At 48.9% G+C, this 18,616-nt stretch overlaps 1 protein-coding gene across 5 annotated transcripts in view; it reads left to right on the forward strand.

Moving 5' to 3' along the window:
• The window catches only part of Ldlrad4 (low density lipoprotein receptor class A domain containing 4), a 381,472-nt gene that overhangs the window by 50,179 nt on the left and 312,677 nt on the right, over positions 1–18,616 (forward strand). For all 5 annotated transcript variants that reach the window (XM_026401980.2, XM_026401978.2, XM_026401982.2 and 2 more), the window contains exon 2: positions 3,595–3,689. The gene's annotated coding sequence lies outside the window, so the exon portion shown is untranslated. The remainder of the gene's footprint in view (positions 1–3,594; positions 3,690–18,616) is intronic.

Raw genomic sequence — 18,616 nt, forward strand, 5'->3', positions numbered from 1 at the left:
GCAATAATTTATCTCTTGAGGGTAACAGAAACTGACTTTATTTAGACATTCTACTTTTCTTTGATTATTATTATTATTATTTTTAGAGAGAGAGAGAGAATTTTTTAATATTTATTTTTTAGTTTTTGTTGGACACAACATCTTTATTTTTATGTGGTGCTGAGGATCGAACCCAGTGCCCTGCGCATGTCAGGCAAGCACGTTACCACTTGAGCCACATCCCCAGCCCTATTATTATTTTTAATACATGGTATCACTATGTTGCTAAGGCTGGTCTCGAAATTGTTGGTTCAGGGGATCTTCCTGCCTCAGCCTCAGGAAAAGCTGGGACTACAGGTGTGCATCACCACACCTGGCTTCCAACTTTTATTTTAAACAGAGCTTAGATAAAAATTTTAATTCAGAGAATTAAAAATCACCAATTTAATAATAAAAAAACAAAATAAAGAATTTTTAAAAAAGATTGTCAGGAGGGCTGGGGTTGTAGCTCAGTGGTAGAGCATTTGCCTAGCATGTGTAAGGCACTGGGTTTGATTCTCAGCACCACATAAAAATAAACAAAACAAAGGTCTGTTGACAAATAAAATATATTAAAAAAAAAAAAAAAGATTTCCAGGAAGCCGCTTCAGAATTAGTGTCAGAATTAGAACCCGTTTGTTGGACCCGCTCAGGACTTTTTCATTTTGGTTGAGAATGAAAGACTTATTGATACAAATGGAAATTTAAGAAGGAATCACAAGTTCTTGCTCTGCAGATTTTTTAGGGAAGTTTTTGTTTTTAACCTTGAGCTGTTACATAGCTAAAATGCCAGAGAAGCAGCAAGGATATTTGGCCAAAGTTGTAACTACTGAGTGACATTTCTAAGCATGGACTCAGGTTCCCAGGTAGAATGAAGAGATGGGACCAGGGGGAGCTGTGCCTTCAGTCTCTGGGCTCGAGCAGGAGCTAAAGATCTGCCAGCGATTTTGAAATTTACTTTGAAGGTACAAACTTGGCTAGAAGGATGGACCAATTCAGTTGCTGTGGCCTTATCATAGGGTATGGAGATCCACAGATCATAATGCTTTTAGTTTGACTGATTAAAAAACAAAAAACAATGATTGGTTCGCTCTGCAAAGTCTTGGGGTGCCAGGATGAGGTGATGAGTTCTTGCTCACACGGAGTGGGAAGAATGAAGTTTTACCTTTGATGCTGCAGCCAGCGAGGGCTATTCTGATGGGCTGGTGATGTTTGCACTTAAGAGATACATATTTCACATATCGATTACTAAACTAGATTTAGTAATTTTACATTGCTACGTAGCAAATTGTCATGAGCCCGGAGGCCAAGCACAATGCGCATTCTCGTACAGTGTCCGTAGCTCAGGGGCTGTGTTCTCATCTGGAGGTTTGGGTGGGGAAGGATCCATTCCCAAGCTTATTCACATTATTGGCAGTCAGCTTGCTTGTCCCTGTGGGGCTGAGATCCCTGTTTCCTTGCTGGCTGTCAGCTGGTGACTGCTCTCAGCTCTCAGAGGTCCCTGCTCTCCTTGCCACATGGCCCCTTCACAGACAGGACCCTGTCTTGTTAGCTCCCTTCTTCAGAACCAGCAAGGGCACCTCACTGGAGTTACTGAGCTGGATTCCTACACAGGGCAACCTGATCAAGGGAGTGGCACCTGTGCCATTTGTTGGTGAGAAACAAGTTACCAGTTACTCCTGTGCTCAAGGGAAGGGAATTATACAAGGGCACCATCCACTGTGGAGTCACATGGGATTCTGCCCTAACCAGGACACTCAGGTCATTTCACTGACTTCTGTTCCCAAGAGATCGCAGCGTTTGAGTCCCAGAAAGCTTTAGGAGAGGGATCCCTGTTCCTAAGTTCTGGAGAATCAGAAGTGCATGTTTTCTTCTCTCAGTGGAGAGAAGGAAGGAGAGGAGAAAGAAATGTCCAACTCCTCAAAGGAAGAAATACCGATGGCCAACAAATATATGAAAAAGTGTTCAACATCATTAGCAATTTGGCAAATGCAAATCAAAACTACCCTGAGATTTCATCTCACACCAGTCAGAATGGCAGCCATCGAGAATACAGATAATAATATGTGCTGGAGAGGATGCGGAGAAAGGAACACTTTGACACTCACTGTTGGTGGGACTAGGGCATGGTAGATGAGGACAACTACCATGGAAATCAGTATGGAGGTTCTTCAGAAGGCCAGGCCTGGAACCACCATATGGCCCAGCTGGACCACTCTTGAGTCTATATCTTAAAGAATTAGAGTCAGCATGCTCCAGGGATACCTGCATACCCATGCTTATAGCATCCCAACTCACAATAGCCAAACTGTGGAACCCACTCAGGTGTCCATCAGAGCGGAATGGATAAAGAAAATGTGGTGTGTGTATACAGTGGAGTTTTTTTCAGTCGTAAAGAAAAATGAAATTATGTCATCGGCAGGAAAATAGATGGAACTGGGGACCGTTATGATAAAGGAAGTAAGTCAAACTCAGAAGGTCAAGGAGTCAAGTTTTCTTTCATACAAGAAAGTCAGAGAGGAGAAAGCAAAAGAAGGTTGGGAGGGGGTCTCATGGGAATCAAAGAGAGCTCAGTAGAGGAAAGGGATTAAGGGGTGGAAGGGGGCAAAGAGGGAGAAGTGCTGGGGAGTAATAATGGCCCAATTATGTTGTTACATTGTGTGCAGGTTCGAATATGTAACCACAGGTCACCTCAGTTATATACAACCAAAACGCATCAATAAAAAAATGTGGGGAAAAAAGAGATGTCCCCACCGTAGTGACAGAGGGAGCTGAACAGACACAGGGAGGCACTGGCTCAGGTGTTGGGGTGGGCCTCTGCGGGATTCTCATGGGGCCCTCGAGCTAGGTGCAGTCATTTTTTTAATCTGGATGCCTTAGCATTGGCGGATCACTCAGGAGTGACATATGGCAGCACTGTGCTTTGAGGGACAAGTCTCCTGGAGGGGGCATGGCACATGAGCTAGACAGATGGCGGCTCATTCAGCCTTGGACAGGAGCATCCGACCCACTGGCAGGCCGGGTGCTGGGAGGCACTTGTGGTATGGGAGGCAGAGCTCTACCGAGTTTTCCCGAAGCTGCTTTGAAAGGTGCGTGGAGGTCTCCTGAGGAGGCACCGTGCTCAGCCTCCGAGGCCCTGTGTGCGTGGAGTCAGCTCACCATCTTGGGGCGGGGGGCTGGCGATGGGTTGTGTGGCCTGGACAAAATCTGTAGCACCCAGTGGAGGATGTATCACTGACGGGACAGAGGGCGGGCGGAGAGGCCAGAGCTTCAGGAGGGCACAGAAGCAGGCTGGGATTTCAGGGAGGAACCGGAGCAGCTGGTCTTGCTCCCTGCAGGTCGGAGGTGGGGCGGGCCGGTGGTGTTCCCTGCTCCAGAGGTTCTGCTGAGATCCCCTCTTCCTTCCCTTTAACACTTGCTGCTGATCTTCACATTTTTATTTGCTTTATTTTGATATTTGTGCCTTTTGTTTTGACAGCCCTCAGACATTTTCTGGAAGCTGGTGTGTCTGGGGGTGGATGTTCCAGGGGGAAGGAAGGACTGGTGCCCTGACGGCCCTTCTTTTCCTTTCTGTAGCACAAGCTCTGCACCTGCCACCTCACGCCGCCGCCGCCTCCTCCTCCGCTGGACCGTTTCCAAGGACTGATACCTGTCTGCTCGTAGTGGTAAAGGTGAGTGGGGCTTCCGGCTCTTCTTTGTCACAAAGACTGTCAAACACCAGCCATTCTGAGATGGTCCCTTCCTGAGTTACTGCGTTTGGTTTTATGTTTGTGAGTCCGTGTGTGTATATGCCACTTTGTGTGTGTGTGTGGGGGGGGGCTAAGTGGCTGGGACTTGGGGTGTCTTCAGCAGAAGCTTAGATGACATATATGTGTTTGAGTCACCTCTGATATCCTCAGGCCCAAGCCCCATTCAGAGCCAGCCCCCTTGGGGGACAGCCAGGGGAGGTGCTAGAGGCTGCCAGGAGTGTCCCCCCCTCTAGCCTGCCCACCGTCCGCTTTTCCCCTTAGGCATGCCCCCCTCCCTTCCCTGTGCCTCTATTTTGTCAACTCTGAAGTGGCTTTAGTGAGTCTTGTCCTGCCTGATTGGCAGGCTTCACTTGACAGCAGGGAACCTCAGTGGGGGACGCACTTGAGAATCTTGAGGAAAGGAGGAAGTTCTATGAAATACAAGATGTAATTTTTTTTCCCTAAATTTTTAATGTGCCAGGTGGTATGCTCATTGCTTGTGGCAAATTCCTTGATAGAATGGAAACTTTCTAAGGGCCAGTGGACCCCCAGCCCTGTCCCCTGTCCCCGCACCCACTGCATTGTGCTGAAGGACAGTGTCCACAGCAGGGAGCTCCAGGGAACTCGTCAAATGAAGGACATGGATGGAGGTGTGTTTGGAGGCGCTCAGCACACCCAGTCCTTTCTATCTATGGCTGCTATTGGCAATAGATGATGGTTGGGGACTGGGGAGGGGGTTTAGGGTGCTTCTTCACCGAGGCACACCGGGGCTTTTCACAACTTGGACCCTTCCTGGCATGGCAGGTGCTTAAGAGCGTGCGTAGCACAGTGGGCCATTGGCTGATTGAGTGCAGTGGGTTCCTGTCTACTGCTGCCTTGAGGGTTCCTGTGAGTTTCACTATCAGAGGTCTGAAAATGTGGAGGGCAAGGCACCGGGACTCACTGGGTGTGATAAGCCTTCATTCATCTCCTGGGTGTTCAGGGACTGATGAATGGTTCATCTGGCCCCTGAGATCCTAAAGGAGCAGCATGAGGCTTGAGAATTCCCATCTTTGCTGCCCTGTGAGAGCTGGTGAGCTGCACTAGGTTTCTTCTGTAACTTGGCACCTACCACCAGCTTAGAGTGGGAGGTGACTGCTCGACCCCACCAGGGCCTACAAACTGGGGGTGCAGCTCTGTTTGCATTCTTCATTCCAAATACAGCCCCCTTGAATTTACCCACCCCAAGCTAAAGCTGCCCCAAGTCACTGTTCACCAACTCTCCTAATGCACCCACTGGCCTATGCCCCGAAGGGCTGCCCAACTTGATTTGCAAAACTTTGGCAAAAGTAGAAATAATTCTTGAAAATTACATAAGTATCTGATTTTCCTCCTTATATGGGATTACCTCATTCTGTCAGCTATTTTAAGCAACTTTCAAAACTGGTAATGGAAAACTTTTTCTCAACTTGCAGTTGCTGAGTGTGGCTTTCAGGTTAGATGGAAAGCCGCATTGCCCGCCCCCCACCCCCCAGAGGTCTGAGAAGCAAGGCTGTCTCTGCAGACCCGAATGCTGCTTCACGCATCACGGGTAATTTTCAAGCACAGACTTAGATTCCGAGGTGTCGTAAGAACTTTCACACCTCTAAAATAGGTCCTTACAGTTGACTGTCCCGGAATTTATATTCACTCTGTTACTTGTAAAGCTTGGTCCCTTAAGCAGCTCACAGCTGGGCTGTGAGACATTCCTAAGGGCTGATGCAGTGGACAGGTGGCATTACGGCTCAGTGTTCTGCCTGTCTGAGAAGCCCACGGAGGTCTGCGTTTTGCACAGACCCTCTTTCTGTACATGGATTCGTTTGAACTTGGCTTTGAAATGGGGGTGGGTCTGCATGTGTAGGGTGCTGTTAATGTGCTTCATCACTGGGGCCTCCTGGATGAGCTCAAGGCTTGCCCTTTGGCATGTGGCATTTGTAAAGTGGAGTCACAAGCCGCGGAATTTGGGTTGAATTCTCGCCCCGTGGATTTTATTCACTTTGTGACACACACCAGGTTCTAGCTCTGAGTCTCAACTTTTTTGACTTTTATCAGGATGTTATTTATCTTGAAGAATTATTTAGTAGATGCCTAATTCAGCATTTTGGTACATGGTAGGTGGAAGGATTAGAGGAAAAGAGACAGAGGTGGCAATCTCTGTCCTCAATCAGCACAGGGAGAATTCCTGAAGAACTTCACAGGTGTCTTCCAAGTGCCGGGCGTGCTGGGGTGCAGCCTCTGAGATGCAGGCCAGGGAGTTGCTCCTGACCTCTCTTCACCCATTTCTCTTCTGGAGAGAATGGAACCTCAGCCTTGGATCTGCTTGGCTCTCAGCAGACGAGAGGATGCAGGTGGGGAGAATCCCACCTGTCTTGGTTCCTTTCAACGTCCTTGATAGACTGTGGGACAGGGAGTCGGCGTGGGATCCGTGGTCCCAGTATGGTGACCCTCGGCAGTTGACAGACAACCCTCTCCACCGCCATGCATCCCTGGGACCCGATCTTCCCGTTCTTGCCTTAAATTTAAAACTTTTAGGGTAAAAATCAAAGAAGAACAGTAGAACTGAGATAAGCGCTCATCACCTTTAAATGTGGGCTCCTGCTTTCCACTCCGGTAAATAAATTAATGCTTGTTTTCACCAGATGTCGGTACAAAGTCATCTTTGACATTGACACGGACTTAACTGTGAGAAACGTGACCCAACAGAAACGGCTGGGCGTGGCACAGGGGCCGGGCTCCCAACTCTGGGAGTGAACTCTGCCTTCAGGTTAGGTTCCTCCAGGGCTGTACCAGGATGTCCTGTCTGCATAAGCAGCTGGACCGCAGCAGGTTGGAGCCTCTGCTGTCCTTCCAGGTTGTCATCAGAGAGGTGACCCCATGGCTGCCAGTGCCAGGAGTCCTGGTTCAAGGGTCTCTCTTGGCTTCTGGAAGTTTCTGGGTCCTGCAGTCCACATTCATCTCCAGTGCCTTCCTGCCCCTGCCTGAGTCCTTCCTCTGTGCAGCACCAGGGAGTCAGGTCTGGAGCCCCAGCTCACCCTTCAGATTCAGGTTCAGAGTAGCATTGAGGAAAACAGAAGCCCAGCAAGGGCGTCAGGAGCGCTGGTCGCTCTATCTGTGGGCTGGACTAGGACAATGGGCAATTCAGGGAGGAGGGTCAGCAAACGGGGACAGGCTTTCAGAAGAGAAACTTCTTCCTTTTGTTGCTTCCCCTGTGGTCTGGGACCTGGGGGATTTTCTCTGTCTGTTTGATGGTTTCTGTCTTCCTATTATTAGATTATATTATTTTCTCAAGTAGGTGTGCAGAGTCCCATCAGAAAAGCACCTTGAACATTCTGCTTTCAATTCCAGTGTGCTGGCAACTTCTTCAGTTGATACCTAGCACAGTATTGTTAAGCTGCTAAAAAGCTAGCAAATTTTCCACCTAAATTTTTGTGGGGGAGGTTGGGGTGGGGGCGTGGGGAAAAGAGTATAAAAATAAACCCTTCAGAGATTCTGGGTTGCTTGGTGGCGGGTGTATTTTTCCATGGTGCGGGAGGTTAGAAATAGCATTGCTTTTTATGGGATTCTCAGCAGCAGCTCGAGAATTTGGCTTCGTGGGTTGGGTCTGCGTGTGTGGGTGAGGTGGCTTGTGCCGTGCTGTGGGGTGGGCAGCGCCAGGCAGCACACTCCAGCACCTTCTCCCTCTTCCTGCCTCCCTGCGCCCCGCTGGGTGTCACCCAGTGAATTGCGCTCAAGTGTAAAATGTGCTTTGCCAAGGTCAGGTTCTTCTGATGACTTGCCCGTGGCAGCCGATGCCAGTTGTAACAGACTGAGTCTCAGCAGTCCCAGCAAGTCACGTTGGTACATCTGCGCGGCAGTCGCCGGGAGGGCGTGTCCTTCAGGGATGCTGCCAGTCCGACTGGCCAGAGCTCTTGAGCTGAGGGACGTGACCTTCTCCTGCAGACCTTATGTCATGGCCAGCCTTCTGGAAGGAGTCCTTATGGATTCTTGACATTTGTTGGAGTTACATGATTCTTCCAAACGGAGGCTGGTTACTGAGCTTTTCTCAAATTCAGTGCAGGAGGGAAATGGGAGGAGATGGGCATGGGGACGGCCACCGAGGCTTGTAACCCCAGGCAGCTCAGGGCATCTGTGAGTTCCCTGCAATCATGCTTGCTGCTCCTGGGGAGAATGTCAGGGCTTTGATGGGATTCTCAGTAAGGTTTTGACCTCCCCAGAGGTCAGGAGCGTCTGCAGTAGAGCATGAGATGCGAGGTTCGTTGGACTGGGGGAAATCTTCTTAGTGATGGTCAACTTGGAAGGGTAATGAGTGGAGCTCAGGGCCACATGGGCGGGATTGAAGAGGACAGGCCTGGGGAGGGGAGGGATTTGGTCACAAAGTGTGTGACCTGCAACACAAAGGGGACCGTTGGAAGTGTCAACTGGGCTTTTTCTGCCCAGGCTGTCTCCTTCAACTTTATATAATATTTGTTTTTGTGTTGGCTGCGACTCCTGCCAAAGGCGGTCTGGTGACGCTTGGTTAACTTCGCAAGCGGAGTGCTTGGGAGAGGGCCTGCTGTGCTCGGGGCGTCTGGGGTCTGTCTGGGCTCAGCCTGACGTGTAATCAACAACTTCCTCCTTCTTTCCTGGGGTCTGGTTTGCCGTGGCTCTCCTCATTTTTTGCATGTCTTCCTGGCACCGGGGGCTGTGCTACAGCAATCGAGCTGTGCATGGGTTGGGGGACAGTGCAGAAGACCTCAGGCCAGGGCCTGTTGGCCTTCCCGCCCACCCAGGCTGGGGGCTGCTTGGGTACCTTCTGTCCGAGTCGGCCAGTCACACTCCAGAGGGGGATTTGCTGAGTGAATGGACAGACAGGTCACAAGTACGAAGCATCCCAGCTGCCAGGTGTCCTGTCGGGGGACTGCCCTGGCTAAGAGTGGTGGTCCCTCTTTCTGGGCCACATAATCCACTTAGGAATAGAATCATTCTGTTGAATCCACAAATGTAGGTGGAAGAACAAGGAAGCCGTGGCCCCTTCTGTTGGTTTTCCAGAGCAGAATGTAAAGGGTGCATGTGGAGATGGGGCTTTGGGTAAGGAGGCTTTTGGGTAAGGAGGCTCTGTTGGTTTTCCAGAGCAGAATGTAAAGGGTACATGTGGAGATGGGGCTTTGGGTAAGGAGGCTTTTCCTAAAAGCTCTGTGGACCTGAGTCTGCATTGCCTATATTTTTCTTCCTGCAGTGTTGTGGATGGAACCCAGGGCCTCGTGCATGCTAGGCAGGCGCTCTACCATGGAGCCACGCCCCCAGCCCCCGACTTTGGAAAAGTTCCAGAGCGGCTGCCTGAATTGCGGGTTCTGTGGGGTTGTGCTCCCTTTCTCCCTGTGCCATCGTGTGCTAGAACAAGGCTGCTTCCGGGTCTCGACTCTGGGTCTGGGCAGAGGCCTTTTCCCAGTGTGAGGCCTGGGTGGGGAGGCCTGTGGCCTCTGCTAGCCTGGCCTTGGGGTCATGTTCCCTCATCGCCTCCTGTCTATGTAGCCCCACTGAGCTTAGAAAATTAAGAAGATGTGCTGATTCTTGAGTCATTTCGGAAAGAGTTGTGCCACAGGCTCAGGTGCATATGCCAAGTGGGTTTTGGTGCTTTCAAGGATGTGAGGGTGCTTTTGAGTCTCCCTTAAATGAACTTATTACCACTTGGTATTGTGATGATTAAGTCGGTTACATACATTTTCATCTTTAAGTGGTTTTCAGGATTTCCCCCTACTTTTTTAGGGGGTACTGGGGGTTCAGCTCAGGGGCACTCAACCACTGAGCCACATCCCCAGCCCTATTCTGTATTTTATTTAGAGACAGGGTCTCACTGAGTTGCTTAGCTCCTTGAAGTTTCGGAGGCTGGCTTTGAACTCGCTATCCTCCCGCCTCAGCCTCCTGAGCTGCTGGGGTTACAGGCGTGTGCCACCGTGTCCGGCTCTGCCCTACCTTTTAAAAAGAGTTGTGGTAAAATATACCTAACACGGTGGAACCCTGGTGCGTCGCTGGTGTCAGTGGAATGATTCCGTGTGGTGGAAGACCACCTCGCTGAGGTCCTTAATGGTAGAGTTCTGTGGCATTAGGAACAATGACACTGTTGTGCGACACGCCTGCCCCCGTGCAGAGCCTTCGGAGCTCAGGGAGAGTCTCACACAGGTGAAAGTCAGCAGTGTGCTGGAGAAACAGTAAATGGACCTGCAACCTTGGGAAGGAAGATGAGGTAGAAAGTTGAAAGAGCAGTGCCAAGCCTGGAAGGTGTTTGAAGGCCCCCGCAGATCATCCTGTGGGGCGTGGAGCGCCTTGGGGGGGCTCTTCAGGGAAGATGAGGTCGTGATGTCATGTGTTCAGGGACCCGAGTCTGGTAGCCAAGGGTGGGAACGAGTGGAGGGCACACTCAGGAGCTGGGAAGGCCAGCCAGGAAGAAGAGCAAGGAGCTCGTTCCAGGCCCCAGTGATTGGGCCCCAAATGAGGTGGCAGTGACAGAGTGTCTGCAGACACTGTGGGGAAGTGGCTGGGAATCCATTCGGCAGCACTCTGAGCTGGAGATGTGGGGGTGTTATGGTGTAGATGAGGTGTCCCCCAAAAGCTCACATGTGGGGCAAAGCAAGAAGGTTCTGGAAGAACTGATTGGGGTGTAGCCTTAACCTAATCAGTATATTGATCTCTGATGGGACTGGAGGCAGGTGGGGTGTGGCTGGAGGAGGTGGGCATTGAGGCCTGGCCATGGGGTGTATATTCTGTATCTGGAGAGTGGAGTCTCTCCGCTTTCTGATCACCATGTGAGCTGCTGTGCTCTGCCACCCTCTTCCTCCGTGATGTTCAGCCTCACATTGAGCCCCGAGGAGGGGAGTCTGCTGTCTTATGGATTGAGGCTTCTGAAACCCTGAGCCCTCTGATAAATTTTCCTCCCCTAAAATTTTTCTGGTAGGATTTTTTAGTTCTAGTAGTGAAAAAGCTGATTAAAACGGGGGCAGTAATTGGCATCAGGCAAGATCACCCCAAGAATACAGAGCAAGTGTGAGAGCCGGCAAAGTGTGTGAAGTCTTGGTGTGCCTTGCTACATCGCATGTTCAGTAGGACACACACACTGGTGTGTGTGTGTGTGTGTGTGTGTGTGTGTGTGTGCGCGTGGGCGCGCGTGCTACTAGAGATTGAACCCAGGGCATCCCCCCTGCTGGACGAGTGGCATCTCCAGTCCTTGTTATTCTTTGAGGCAGGGTCTTGCTAAGTGGCTCAGGCTGGCCTTGGATTTTTGATCCTCCTGCTTTGCCCTCCCTGGTAGTTGGATTACAGGGGTGTGCCACACACCTGAATAGGTGGTTTTGTCTTAGTACAGTCCTCTTTATCTTAGCATCACGATCATCTGTTGTGTTCAAGTCTCTCAGCTTAGTGGTCAACCTTAGAGATTTGCCAAACTCTGTGCTGTCCCTTGCTCAGACCGTTTTCCATCTCTACCTGGAGGCCCTGGGGCTGCTGCAGCCCACACTCACTCTTGGATGTGTCATTCAAAAAATAATGACCTTCAGCGTGTGCATGTGGCTAGTGCGCCCACCTGGTCCCCCTACCCAGCGTCTTGTTCTCTTTCCATAGCCACTTGCATTTTTAAGGAGACCTCCTGCAGTTGGAAGGGTTGCCCTGGGGACACGGAGAGCCTCTACGGTCTTCCCAAGTGTGCTGGTGGGAGTTGGGTGTCCACCTGTGTCTCGTGGGTGGGACCCCATATGGAGACATGCGAGGCGACTCCACACTTCACTTTAGAAGGGAGCGGGGCCTTCTGTGTGGGATCATACACTCTTGGCTCAGGCACACTCGACACGTTCCCGCCTGGTGTCCCGGCCACGATGCTGGGGTCCAGTGGCTCACAGCCTCTCCACCATTAGCCTCCCATCACGGGGGTCTAATTCTATTGCCGTACAATACCGACCTCACGTGGAGCCATGGGGCGAGTGCAGGGGGGGGCACGTGTGAGGAGCACTCCCTCCAGGACCCATTTGGTCATGGAGTGTTTATTTCAGGGGAAATTCTGGTAATTAATAGAAACTCCTTGCAGCTGGGAATAATTAATGGAAGACCAATTACAGAAATATGACAAAATGGTTCCTGTGTCAGAGGAGGCAAAGAGATGAAGGCAAAATCTACCTAGTTACTGTGTAACTAGGTTCAGTACAATCATTTGGGTTTTTGGAAATTTCATATGGACATAGAAGTCATCAGAGAAGCACAAGGTACAGTCATTATCTCCCAAGCATCTCTCTGGACCACAGGAAGAATCATAACGATCACTCTGCGTTGCTGAAGATTTCCTTTGCAGCAGTTCTTATGGTGATTTGTGGGGTTTTTGAGGTAATTAAACATAGAGCAGTTTTATATTTGTCCGGTTGAAAATAAGTAGAATGTCACCCAGAATAAAACGGGAAAATGCTGCATTCCCAATTCCAGATTAATAAAGTCATCTCTTTCTGGTCTTCTTCCATCAGTTTAGCCAAAATTACACTGATAAAGGTCTGTGCCGTATCTCTTTAAAGGAAAAGGGGTTATTGAAATTGAATTATTTATTTCACATCCAGTTGTTGATACTAACACTATCTTAGGTTTACAGCAAAGGAAAATTTAGTTGATGATAGGGCCAGATACATAGCCTGGCTACTTCTGGATAGAAATATTGCTGAAATAATACAATTTTAATAACCAAAGCCAAAAAGGAAGTGTCCTGACAGGAGTCAGCACCATTTTGTGAAGGTAGGTGAACAGGGAGTTCTTCAAGAGCCACGGCTAAAGGGTGAGTCAGGGGCCGTGATACCACTCCCACGAGCCTTGGAGATAGAGCACACCTCTTGCACTTTGGAAACACCCACAGTGGATGGGACCTACTGATACGACTGCCCTACTTAGAAGCATTTAAAACACAACTTTAAAAAAAAAAAGTGAACAAGTGTGAGCTTTGGCAGAAGCACTGAAACAATAGGGAGATAGCAGCAGCCTCCACATCTTGGGGCATTTGGCAGCTGGGGTTCTGGAAGCACCGGTTAGGCCTCCCTAGGAACTGGGGCTCAGTTCTACTTAGCAGCGATTCAGGGACCCCACTGCTTGGTATTTCCCACTTCTCTGTAGGGTCCCTGCACTAGACCTGTTTGTTAGCAATTATGTTCAATGTGCTCCGAGCGTGTATTGTGGTTTTCTGAATTCTAAAAATAAAGTAGTTCAGTTCTGGGGTGCACAGTGGTTGGCTTTTTAGGGACTTAAATCACATTGTAGTCATTTTCTCCTTTGTCTCCCTCTTATGGTGTGGATAATCTGAGGGAATGGGAGATTATATAAAGCTTATAATATTACTTCTGATGACCTTTATGGCATTAGGGGTTAAAAGCCTTTTGTAGATTGCAGGGCCTAGACTTGTTTAAGGATTTGCAAATGTGTAAATGTAAGTAGAAGTTAGTATATATGGCTAGTTAGTTGTCTAATCACTTAACTTTAAACCTTCTTCAGGAGTGTCTTTAATTTACAGTTGAACAAAAAACACCGAATCCGCCTTTTGGTCACTGTAGTAGAAAAAGCATGAATAAAACTGTGATTAAGAATTGCTAGTTGGTACCAGGCACAGTGGGGCACACCTATAAATCCCAGCAGCTTGGAAGGCTGAGGCAGGAGGATTATGAATTTGAAGCCAGCCTCAGCAACTCAGTGAGTCACTTAGCGACTCAGTGAGACCCAGTCTCTAAATCAAATATAAAAAAGGGTTGGGGATGAGGCTCAGTGGTTAAGTACCTCTGGTATTTAAAAAAAAAATGCTAGTTGTAATACTTTGCAAAGTGAAAGACATGGGTCACTGGTGACGTCACTTGGGGTCCATCTGTTCCTGTCTTAGAGATCTCTGCTCAACTGCCACCCCTGCTGTGCCCAGTGCTGAGCCTCTGGGACCGTCATGGAGAGGTGGGGTGTTGTGGAGAAGGACGGCTGGCTTGCAACTACCAGGTGTGAGCCCTTCCTTGCCAGAGTCCGGTGCTTTAGCTTCCGGGGTGAAAGCTCACGTTCAAGGACAGGCTTTCAGGTAGCTGAAGAAGAATCACTGTATCTCAGCCTTCGGGGGATCATGGGAGAGGCCCAGCAGCCTCCGGGGCATTTTGGATGTTCAGTGCAGGACCGCTGACTCTGGCCTTCCTGTAGGGAGTGGGCTGTGCAGACCCATTGCCCGTTGTGTTATCTCACACCCTGATTGTGAGCCTTTGATTCAGTGGAGGTTTCTGAATCATTGCAAAGTGAAACTGAGTCCCGGGTGCTTAGTGGGCCTGATGGGTGCTTCTAAAAGCCCCCGGCTGCCAACGATGCTCAATTCCCATGGTGTTTAGTTCTTCCGTGTGGGCAGACAGGGCTGGCTTAGGAGCTGGGTGATAAGGCATGGCTGCAGAAGGCATGGTGGTTGGTGCCTCCCTTGACTGGTGGGACATCCATTCTTTCCACATTACCATCAGACTGCATGACTTTGTTTCCCAGAGAGTCTCTTGGGCCTGAGGTCTCGGTTTCCTGGTCCTTAAAATCAGGGTCTAGAGATTCCTTCTTGTTCACGGTTCTCCACAGAAAAGTGTTAACACTTTGGGTACCTTAAAAGTTTAGCTTGCAGTGAGTTCCTTCCTTCCTTCCTTCCTTCCTTCCTTCCTTCCTTCCTTCCTTCCTTCCTTCCTTCCTTCCTTTTTTAATGTTTTATTTAGAAACAGGGTCTCACTGAGTTGCTGAGGCTGGCTTTGAAGTCATGATCCTCCTGCCTCAGCCTCCCGAGCTGCTGGGATTACAGGCATGCAGCACTGTGCCTGGCTTGTAGTAGGTTTAAAATTTGAGGCAACCTTCTCTACATTAATCTTTGTTTATATCCTAAGCATTCTCCTGCTATCTTAGTGTGTCTTAACTTTTTCAAGGCATAACAATCCTGAAACCATTCTGACACTAAATTGTTCAATGTTTGCTCAGCCAGGAGAATTGATAGCGATTTAAGGTTTCCATTTATTTGTTTTCTTTGGTTGCCTGTTTTTCTTTTTTCATTCTCCAGACAAGTATTCTTTAAAAAATAATCTGGATGTGTTTCAGGAATTTTTTTGGTATCTTAAATCCTGTGGTGAGAATGTGCACAGTTTCTTTTTTTGTTAAGAAGCAACAGCAGGGTATCTTGAAAGAATTTCGTTTTCCCCTTTCAGATGTGTGACCAACTCCTTAACTGTGGGCAGTAGCAAAACATTTGGTGAGATATAAAACTATATAACTCTCTAACATATTAATGAGGCATAATCACTCTAAGAAGTTAGTATAGCAGAAAAATGGAAAGGCCTTTTATCTGTTAGTTAAAGTTCATCTATACCAAACCTTTACCTCAGGGTGCAGACCACCTGGGGACTGTCCTTGCCAGTGCCAGCCAACAGATCTGGGGACCTTGCTTGGCACCTTGGCCTCCTGAGACAGCCGACCCACAGGCCCATTCACCATGGGTGACACATGGGATTTTAATTTCCTGATGCTAACTTAACGAGGAGAAAATTTCTGTTTACAGGCAATAAAAAAAAAAACAAAAAACCCGAAACTGAAACGGACTGTCTATCAGGCTGGATGGAGTTTGGTCTGTGAGTCACAGCAGGGCAGCCCCTCGGAGGGCGTGGCCGCGTCCTCTCTCCCGCCCGTGCCCCAGCCCGCTGTGTCCACTGACGTCTTTACACCCCTCCAACGGAGGCCCCATCTGTTGTGCTCCAGGAAACCAAATGATGAAGGATATGAAGGATACGACCAGAACTCGGCTCTCTGCTGCCGAGAAGGCAAAAATCAACTGTTTTGGTTTTCTTTTCTTTTCTTTTCTTTTTTTTTTTGTATATTAATCCACTCACTCACTCACTCACTCATTCAGGAAATAATAATTGAGCAATTGCTGATTGAAACCATAAAAATATGGTCCTGCTAGGCATGGTGGTGCGTATCTGTAAATCCAGTGACTCAGGGGGCTGAGGCAGGAGGATCGTGAGTTCAAAGCCAGACTCAGCAACTTCGTAAGGCCCCAAGCAAACTCAGGGAGACCCTGTCTCAAAACAAAACATAAATTGGGCTGGGGATGTGGCTCAGTGGTTAGGTGCCCCTGAGTCACAGGTTGGCTTCTATAGTGGGGGAAAGGAGTTGTGGCGACAAGGATCCCATCATCTGTGGGCACAGAGCAGTGTTGACAGAGCTGGGAGGACTGGGCTGGGGGTGCCGTGTACTGGCTGTCCCAGTGCAGGCTCAGCCCGCTGTCTCCCCCCACTGTGAAGCACTGTGCAGACTGGCCCTCTGCAGACAGGCCAGATGAAAGCTCACCCCTCCAGAGTTTAGCAACTGTGTCTTTAACGCTCAGGAGAAGTAAGGGTCTCGATGGAGGTAAAGGTGATTTATCTTTAAGTCCCCTGAATTTTAACAAAGCAATGATTTTGAAGATTAAAATGTATGCATTTGTTTTTTTTTTTTTTTCATTCCCGAATATGTCTTTATTGTCTTTAGCATTTGTTTTTAATTGTGCTTTTTCTGCTTGAGACGGACTGGGTGTCCCAGCGGAGGCCAAGGCATGGGAAATTTCCCATTTACTAGGGAGATACTGCCCCTAAATCTGTTGGACCAACAGATGAGGTTTGAATCAATCAGATTAAATTTTGAAAAACACCTCAGTGAAACAAAAAATTCCCCTTAAGGCTACCAAAAAGAGGCACTAGGCATTGCTTTTAGTATATTCAGCCCTCAAACATTTGTTGGGTGTCTTTTGAGGGCTCAGCTGGGTAACGAGGAAGCAATAGGGGAGTCAGAAGTGTCCTGGGCTCAGAGACGTTACCAGCTACTGGAATGGTGGGGTGGATGAGATATCGATAGAGCGTTTCCAAGGACCTGATTTTTCTTTGGGCTGTTTGTCTGAGATTTTTTATTATTTTATTTATTTTCATGTGGTGCTGAGGATCGAGCACAGGGCCTTACACGTGCTAGGAGAGCGCTCTCCACTGAGCCCCAGCCCCAGCTCCTGTCTGAGATGTTTTTAAAGCCCGTGACAGACAGTAGCGACACTGGGGTGCACCTTGATGTGAACATCTGTGCTAACCTGTGGGTCACGGGCTGATGATATTTCTGGATGTGCTTTGTACATTTTGTGAATCCCCGACCCACCCTCTGTTCCCCCAACTTTCTCCCACTAACTCAGATGACCGTAGGTCAGAAACATTTGAGTTGTAAAATGTTTTCAGTGTCTAAAAGAACCTGGCCCTTCTCCCATCTTCAGGCTTTGGCCACCTGGACAGCAGCACAGGAGATGTGACATCTCCAGTGCATTGTGAGAGGAGAGAGGACGCCCTTGGTGTAAGGTTCCTCACGCCCAGTTTGCTCCAGAATTTCCAATGGGGATGTTGGGGCCTTTACAGCTGGTGTCTCCTGGTGAAGACGTGGAAGCATGTGGCAACCCAGGAGTGACTGAATTTTGTGAGACTGGAGCCGGGGATTCCTTGGTTTCCGCCATCTGCGTTGGAGTTAGCAGGACATTGTTTTCTGGCGGTCACCTGGAGGATTTGTTGTGCAGTTCACGAGGCAGGAGTCGGTGGTCTTCTGCCTGGTGGATGATTGACAGTTTTGAGAGAAGGACTGAACTCCTGACTCCCACCTGTATTTCTGGGGAAGGTCTAGGACTTTCCCATTGCATGGAGCGCTGGGGAAGGGAAGGATGACCGAGGCAGTTCAGGGCTGGCTCTGGTGAGGATGCTCCCGAGGCAGGCTCTCTTTGGGTCTGGGACTTGGACACGGTGTCAGGGGAGTGCTGTGAACCTTCAAGTTGGTGTCTTAACTTTCGAGGTGGACATGTGAAGAAAACGTACACTGGAGCCGAGGGGTTCAGATCTTGGCCCAGTTACAGCTCTTTTGAGTCTCTGTAGCACTGGAGCGTGGGTTGGCATTCTTTGTGATCAGTTCTCCGTCCCTCCTGTGGCCTCTGGGGCTGCACAGGTTGATTCAGTGTGTGCTGGGGTGACGGACCAGGAGATTAGACATCACTTCTAGGCTGCTGTTGGGAAGCTTCTGCCACATGGACAGTCTAGCTGATCTCATGTGTTTGTGCTGCCTCTACATCAGCAGTCTCTGAGGTGAGGACTTCATGGTTTGTTTCCCCTCTACCGTCTCTGAACAGATACTGATGCTAATTAATCAGGTTTAGATGCATGGAGCAGACACCTCCTTGTGTAGTCATGCAAATCTATGCAGACTATAAAGAAACAAGCAGGCTCTGCTGGCCTTGGAGCTGGACTAGAATGTTCTACCACACTGGCCCTTGCTGCCGTCACAGGAGGAGGGTGACGGGGAGAACGGCGGTCTATGGTTGACTTTTAGGCTAAAGCATGACTTCAGGATACTTTTTCTTCTAAAAATGTCTGACTGCCTCCCTTGAAGTCTTGGATCAGCGTCACTTTCCCTCTCCGTTTTTCCACTCTGCACGTGAATTTTCAGGTGGCGATATTACCTCGTTAGTCATTGTCACTTCCACTGACACCCTTCGAAGCTACTTGCAAAATATATCTTTAAAGTTTCATTTTAAATTTAAATATTGCCTTTCACCTTGTGTCAAGTTCAAGAAAAACCACTGGTCGATAGCACTGTTTGAAGCCAGGAGTGTCCCTTGTGACTCAGGAAACCTCAAAGTGGAATTCTTTGGGGCTGGGGTTGTGGCTCAGAGATAGAGCACTCATCTAGCACGTGAGAGGCCCTGACTTCGATCCTCAGCACCACATATAAATAAATGAATAAATATACTGTATCCAACTACAACTAAAAAATAAATATTAAAAAAATGGATTCCTTTGTACAGGCTCAGTCTCATG

The sequence above is a fragment of the Urocitellus parryii genome, chromosome 13 (genome assembly GCF_045843805.1).
Source record: "Urocitellus parryii isolate mUroPar1 chromosome 13, mUroPar1.hap1, whole genome shotgun sequence".
Classification (NCBI taxonomy): Eukaryota; Metazoa; Chordata; class Mammalia; order Rodentia; family Sciuridae; genus Urocitellus; species Urocitellus parryii.